We start from the raw sequence: 6,530 nt of genomic DNA, 5'->3' as shown, positions 1-6,530 counted from the left end.
CCCCAGCTGCTCGCCCCCCTTTGTTCTCTGCCAGTCCTGCCTGTTCCCTCTTACGCTCCTGCTCTGTCTCCCGCTGTCTCGCTGTCTCTATGGCTCCACTCTTCTCTCCCGCTCTTCTCTCGCCCTGGCCAGGTCCACTCGGCTGGCCACGTTCAGCCTACTTTTCTTTCTGCTCTGGGCTCTTCCAGACGCCTCTGGCTGTTCTCTCTCTCATAGCCACAGTGAAACCCTTCATCATATCACGCTGGCGGTCTCTTCACCCCGCGTCCACCCTGTGAGTGCTGGGATTAGAGGTCAGCACTATTGCACCTGATGTAATTCGGTGCTCTTGGTGGAACCCAGGGCTTCCTGCAAGCGAGCAAGCATCCAACCAAGTCCCAGCATCTCTTGCGGCTAACGTGGTAGGCTAATTCAGGAGAGTCTCAGCATCCCCTGCGGCTAACGGCTAATGTGGTAGGCTGCAGATGGAGGGAGCAGATGTCCACTTGGGGCATGTGCTGACACAGACGATCACACATACAAAAGAAAAAGGATTAATTAAATGGACTCTTCCGATGTCTATTGAGGTCATTCATCTGTGCTTTGTTTCTCAGTTGTACAATGGTACACAGATACCCATCAACTCTTGCTGTTTTGAGACAGCCTCAAACTGGCAGCAATCCTTCTGCCTCAGCCTCACAAGTGCTGGGATTACAGGTATGAGCCACCACATCCAACTCTTAAACTCTTGATCTTTGGATTAAAACTAAGACTAGACCCTCATGTGAATGCCAGGTCTTTAACCTCAACCAGGAAGAAATTTCAATTATTCCTGGGTGGCCTGACTCCTCCACTCAAACCTGGGCTTCAAGGCATCAATCCCTCTGTCTCATCCCAGGCAAAGGGCACCTCTCTCCTTCTGGGAACTTCTAGTCACGGGACCCATAGGGAGAAATGGCTCAGGAGGGAACCTGAAGGGCGCCAAACAACAACAGGACTATATATACATATAACCTCCCCTCTCCATCCTGTAGGAGAGAAACGCCAACTCCAGCTGACTTACATGAGAAGATGTGTCAGCTGGAATTGCGGGAAATGCCGCAGGGATTGGCTCACAGACTGGAAAAGGAGAGCAGTCCCCTCAACCCTGTACCCCTCTCCCTGCAGAGGATAGCCACCATCAGCTCCTCTAAGAAAAATCCCCCAGAACTGGGGCTAGGGAAGCTCTGGCAGTCCTGGAACTCACTCCGTAGACCAGGCTGGCTTCGGTCTCAGAGATCCGCCTGTCTCTGCCTCCCGAGTGCTGGGATTAAAGGAGTGTGCCACCACCACCCGGCCATGCTGGGGAAACTTAAGGGAACTCGCTCATTGCCACCTTCACAGAGAAGTCTAAAGGGTGGAGCCCAGTATGAAGACAGTTGGGTGGGAAATTGAGAAATATATTTCAGATGGCAGACTACAGGGCAGTTCTCTCCCGGGACTGAAGGAAGAAAGAGTCTGCTTTTGAGCTCCCAGATGGACAGCCAGAAATCTCAGGGAGGCAGAGACACTGTTTGCCGCTGATTGCCAGTTAAACAGGCCCTTCATGTAGGCTGTTGAGAGACTCCACTAAAAAGTGCATTTACAAGGAAGCAGGCGTGGATGTGCAGATGTGGTCAGCGACGTTGCTGTCCTTAGGTTGTCACAACCCCTAGATGGTCCGGACAGGAGAAACTTGGGAAGATTGTGTGGACGGGGCAGTGGGCAGGAGAAACTGAGTCTGTTGTTGTTGTTGTTTGAGACAGGGTTTCTCTGTGTAGCCAGACTGTTCTGGAACTCGCTCTGTAGACCAGGCTGGCCTCAAACTCACAGAGATCCACCTGCCTCTGCCTCCTGAGTTTTGGGATTGAAGGCATGTGCCACACCGCTTGGGTAGGAAACTGGGTCTTAATGAAAGGTATGTGGCCAGCTTGTGGGAGCCGACGAGGGGAACTGGGGACAATAGACACTTTGGCCATTGTCAGAACCTACCAGAAGCCGGAGGCCCTCAAGCCATCCGTCCTCACAGGTTCTCTCCCCACCTGCTGGCTCATGGCAGCCCTAGATGAACTTTACGAGGCTGAGAAAGAAGCAATGTGCCTGACCTTAGCTGGCATGACCCTGAGGAGACAACGTGGAAGCGGGATTCTGGTGTGGGCACGTTGCCCTGTCTGCAGGGTGGAATGGGCAAGCAAGCATGTCTGAGATACCACCCTGCCCAAAAGAAGGCACAGTAGCCCAGGCTAGCCTATAACTTGCCTTATAACTGAGGATGACCTTGAATTTCTGGTCCTTCTGCCTCCACCCCTGGAGTGCTGGGTTGGCAGATTTGTGCTTCAGTGCCCGGTTTGTGTGAACTGAACCCAGGGTCTCCTGAGTGCTAGATGAGAACTCTACCAATTAGGCCACATATTCAGCCCTGTTTCTCTGTTTCACTGGGGACCTTCTGACCCTGGCTCAGGACAGCACCTGCTGTCAAAGTCCTTTCTTTCATTTGTGACTGATAAGACCTGAGTTGGTGAGTCACCATCTGCTGCGAAAACATAGCCCTTACTGCAAGTCACTTTCAACTTCGGCTGGGTAGAATGGCGCCTCCTGAAGGCTGCAAGGGTTCTGGGCGACGACAGATGCTGGACCCTTGGGCTCCTCTCTGGCGGCTCCCTGATGCTCAAAAGGTTTCTGGTGAGTCACACGCCTTGTGCAGCCCCAGTCCTCCACCCAAGGGCTCCGATGAGCAGCCCCATGCCCGGTCCCAGGCTGAGAACCTGAACTTGACCTTACCAGGAGCACATGCCCCGTGACTGAGGGGGAATGGCTTCTTTCTCAGAACTGCTGGGATTTCAAGGGTCACAACAGAGGCAGGGGACTTTCCAGATGCTCCATTTCCCCGGGCTCTGTATTTCCTCAATTGGAGCATCAGTCAGCTAATGGGAAATTCTCCTTGTTCACTCATCTGTTCATCTGCTGTGCAGAGGACAGAGCAAGGCTCTGTGAGTCACACCCCCTGCCCAAGGTTTCCTTTCACACCATCTCTGTATGTAGCCTACCTAGGCTGGCTTCAAATTTGCAATCCCTCTGCCTCAGACTCCCAAATGCTGTTTTTACAGGTCCGGATCTGTAGGACTGATGAAGACACTTTGAGATCTGTGTCTGTGTTTGTGATCTGTGTCTCGACTCAAGATGTCTCACTGAAAAGGATGGGGGAGACATGGCTGTGGAGTAATATGTTTCCGTACCCAATAACAGGTTTCTCCACTGACGAAGCCAAATCAAACCGAACTTAAAAAGACCGGGTTTATTGGGCCAAGCACTCCCGGGTGGCCTTTCCGGTCCCCAGAGATGAGGTGAGGGAAGGGAGTAGAAGAATCACATGACTATCCTAGAGGTGGGAACTTAAATACCCTGTAGGCCAGTTTTGAACAGCTAGGAGCATTGGGGAGGGAGTGTGGACTTTTGACAGTCTTTCTGAGAGGGCAGGGTTTGGAATGGGCCCTAGCTGGAGATTCCAGCCGAACGTGGACAGTGGTTTCCCCCGCCCCCTACCTTTCTGACCACGGCGCACACTCAGTAGGACCACAGTTGACTGCTTGCTATGAAGATGAACAATAGCATCTGCCACTTGTTGGGGAACCACAGGCCAAGCAGAGGGGGACAGTGGCTGCGGGGAGGGGTCCTGGTGGAAACCCACTGCTGCTAAGCTCTGTGCCTCCGAGGGAGGAGGGAGCACCACTCGTTCTAACGCAGCCCCATGGCACTTCCTGCTCAGTGCTCGCGACTGCTCACATAACAGTCCGGACTTGGCTATCTGTTCTTTCTTGGTCGCCTCTATGGCCCACACTTTCTCCTTTTGCTTCTCTTTGCTGCTATTGTTTTTGTTGCCGTTGTTGTTTCGGGGGTCCATATGTAGCCCAGGCTAGCCTGAAACTTTTGATCCTCCTGCCTCAGCCTCCCAGTGCTGGGATCGCAGGTCTATCTTGTCATGCCCACTATGTCCACACTGTTAAGTACAATGCCTTGTATGTTAATAGATGCATAAGAAATGCTCCTTGAATCAGTGAACACATTGTTTCTCTTGAAGTTTCTCTTCAGCTTCCCATGACAGCAGGGCGGAGGGTGCACTCACGTCACAGAGATCAGAAGGCGGGCTTCACCACAGCCAGCAGGAAAGGCCTCAGTTCTCCTGATGCCTGCCGACAGGGGGCAGGGAAGTTTCTGGCATGCAGGTGTCTCTCTCGCCGTATCATCCGAGCTTCCGATCATCCAGAGGTCTCTCCAGGGCCAGTCCTGCAAAGCGTGCCTGGATTGAAGAGCTCTGCTCTGTCCGCAGTAGCGGAGAACCGTGGGATGCCATACCGACACAAACGGGGCTCTGCGCCTCCTGGTGGACACGGCTTTAAACTGCAGGCTTTTCCTTGAAGAGGGGCTTGGGAACTGAATGTCTTGTGTCTCAGACAGTGTCAGTCGTTTTCCACACACACCCCCCCCCCGCCCCGCACCTTCCTGCTCCCGTGTCCCCGTCCCCCGGGCATTGGAGTCCTATGACTCTCCTACGGCACCTCCCTAGTGATGCACCCCTTGCACCTCCCAAGCAGAATTCCCAGCACCACCTGGTCATTCCCTGTGTCAGTGAGCCCTGGACCTCTTCCTGGGTCCATGACAAATGCATTGTTTTTCCTACTTTTGTGAGTGCTGTCCAAGCCAGGGGGTGGGCCTACACACCCCAATGTATGAGCAATTAACTTACAAGCTCAGGGAATTTAAAACATAAAGATCATGATTAAAATATTTCTTAAGGCCTGAAGAGATGGCTCAGCTTTTAAGAGCACTCATGGCTCTTACAGTGGACTTGAGTTCAGTTCCCAGCACCCATTGCCTCTAACTCCAGCTCCAGGGGATCCAAAACCTTCTTCAGACTTCATGAGGCATCTGCATAAGTGCACACACATGCATGAATGGACGGGCACACGCGCGCACACACATATACACATGCACATAAATAAATAAATAAACTAAATCTAAAAATATTTTTTAAATGCTAATACTTGATTTCAGGACACACCTTGACTCACCACTGGTGTGAGAAGTCCTTCTGTATATGTGTTGCTTTTATTGGTTAATGAATAAAGAAACTGCTTTGGGCCTATAGCAGGGCAGAGCATAGGTAGGCAGGGAAAACTAAACTGAATGCTGGGAGAAATAAGGCAGAATCAGGGAGAAGCCATGTAGCCCCGCCAGAGACAGATGCCGAACGGGACCTTGCCAGTAAGCCACAACCTCATGGTGATACACAGATTAACAGAAATGGGTTAAATTAAGATGTAAGAGCTAGCCAATAAGAAGCTAGAGCTAATAGGGCAAGCAGTGATTTAAATAATATAGTTTCTGGGTGATTATTTCAGGAGTCTCGGCGGCCAGGTACAAATGAGCGGCCTCCTACAACACACCACCACATCCTACATCTAAATTTGTGTCCCCTCCCCGCTGCCCCCAAGATCTCACCGAGTGACTGAGCAGAGGAGAGGGAATCTGACACCTTACTTAAGAAGCGAGTCCCCTCCCGTCACCACCAGAGGTTTCCTGTGTGTTTCTGCTTGTCTCCAAGCTGGGTGTTGCCAGGTTCCGGCATCTCATTCAAAGCATTGAAATAAGTTCACACGAGATTGCAAGACAGCTAGAAAACTTCACAGTGGCAGTACCAACCAGAAATAACTCTGCCAAGAGTGACAGCGGCCACAGAGGGATGGTACCCAAGAGTGATTGACAGCGGCCACAAGAGGGATGGTACCCAAGAGTGACTGACAGCGGCCACAGAGGGATGGTACCCAAAAGTGACTGACAGCGTCCACAAGAGGGATGGTACCCAAGAGAAAGGACCCTTTGAGGCTGCCTTGTAGGGGAACAAGAGGTAGTTTGTTACTAGAGGAATAGTTTGGGTGCTTCTCTGTTTTGATTGACAGATCATTATGTGACATTTCTCCAATGTTCACGTCTCTCCTCACTGCATGCTGTTTTAATGCACACCCACTGTCTCAGTGAGATTCTCTGTTGCCGCGATGAAACGCCAAGACCAAGGCAACTTGTGGAGGAAAGGGTTTATTCGCCTGACGCTTCCACCTTGTACTCCCTCACTGGAGGAGGTCGGGACAGGAACTCAAGCAGGGCAGGACTGGAGGCAGGAGCGATGCAGAGGCCGTGGAGGGGCTGCTTCCTGGCTTGCTCAGCCGGCTTTCTTATAGAACCCAGGACCACCAGCCCAGGGATGGCCCCACTCACAAGGGGCTGGGCTCTCCCCAGTTGTAATTGAGAAAATACCTTACAGCTGGATCGTATCGAGGCATTTTCTCAAATGAGGTTCCCTCCTTCCAGATAATTCTAGCTTGTGTCGAGTTGACGTAAAACTAGGCAGCACACCCAGGTAAGCAGAGGAATAGAAGGTAAATATGGGATCCCCCCCCCACAACAAAGTTCAGTTCGAGGACACAGTTTGTCATACTGTGCAGCATCCAGACTGGGGCAGCCCCCACCTTCTGTAG

The 6,530-nt window shown here is 51.9% G+C and overlaps 1 long non-coding RNA gene across 1 annotated transcript; it reads left to right on the top strand.

Moving 5' to 3' along the window:
* Window positions 1–2,538: 2,538 nt before the first annotated feature.
* Window positions 2,539–4,456, top strand: LOC125411165 (uncharacterized). Its single transcript, XR_007235258.3, has 3 exons — window positions 2,539–2,679; window positions 3,105–3,341; window positions 4,076–4,456. It is a non-coding gene; the product is annotated as an uncharacterized LOC125411165 (long non-coding RNA).
* The last annotated feature ends 2,074 nt before the right edge of the window (window positions 4,457–6,530 follow it).

This window comes from Myodes glareolus, chromosome 18, assembly GCF_982192425.1.
Source record: "Myodes glareolus chromosome 18, mMyoGla1.1, whole genome shotgun sequence".
Classification (NCBI taxonomy): domain Eukaryota; kingdom Metazoa; phylum Chordata; class Mammalia; order Rodentia; family Cricetidae; genus Myodes; species Myodes glareolus.
This window is presented reverse-complemented; position numbering and strand designations above follow the sequence as displayed.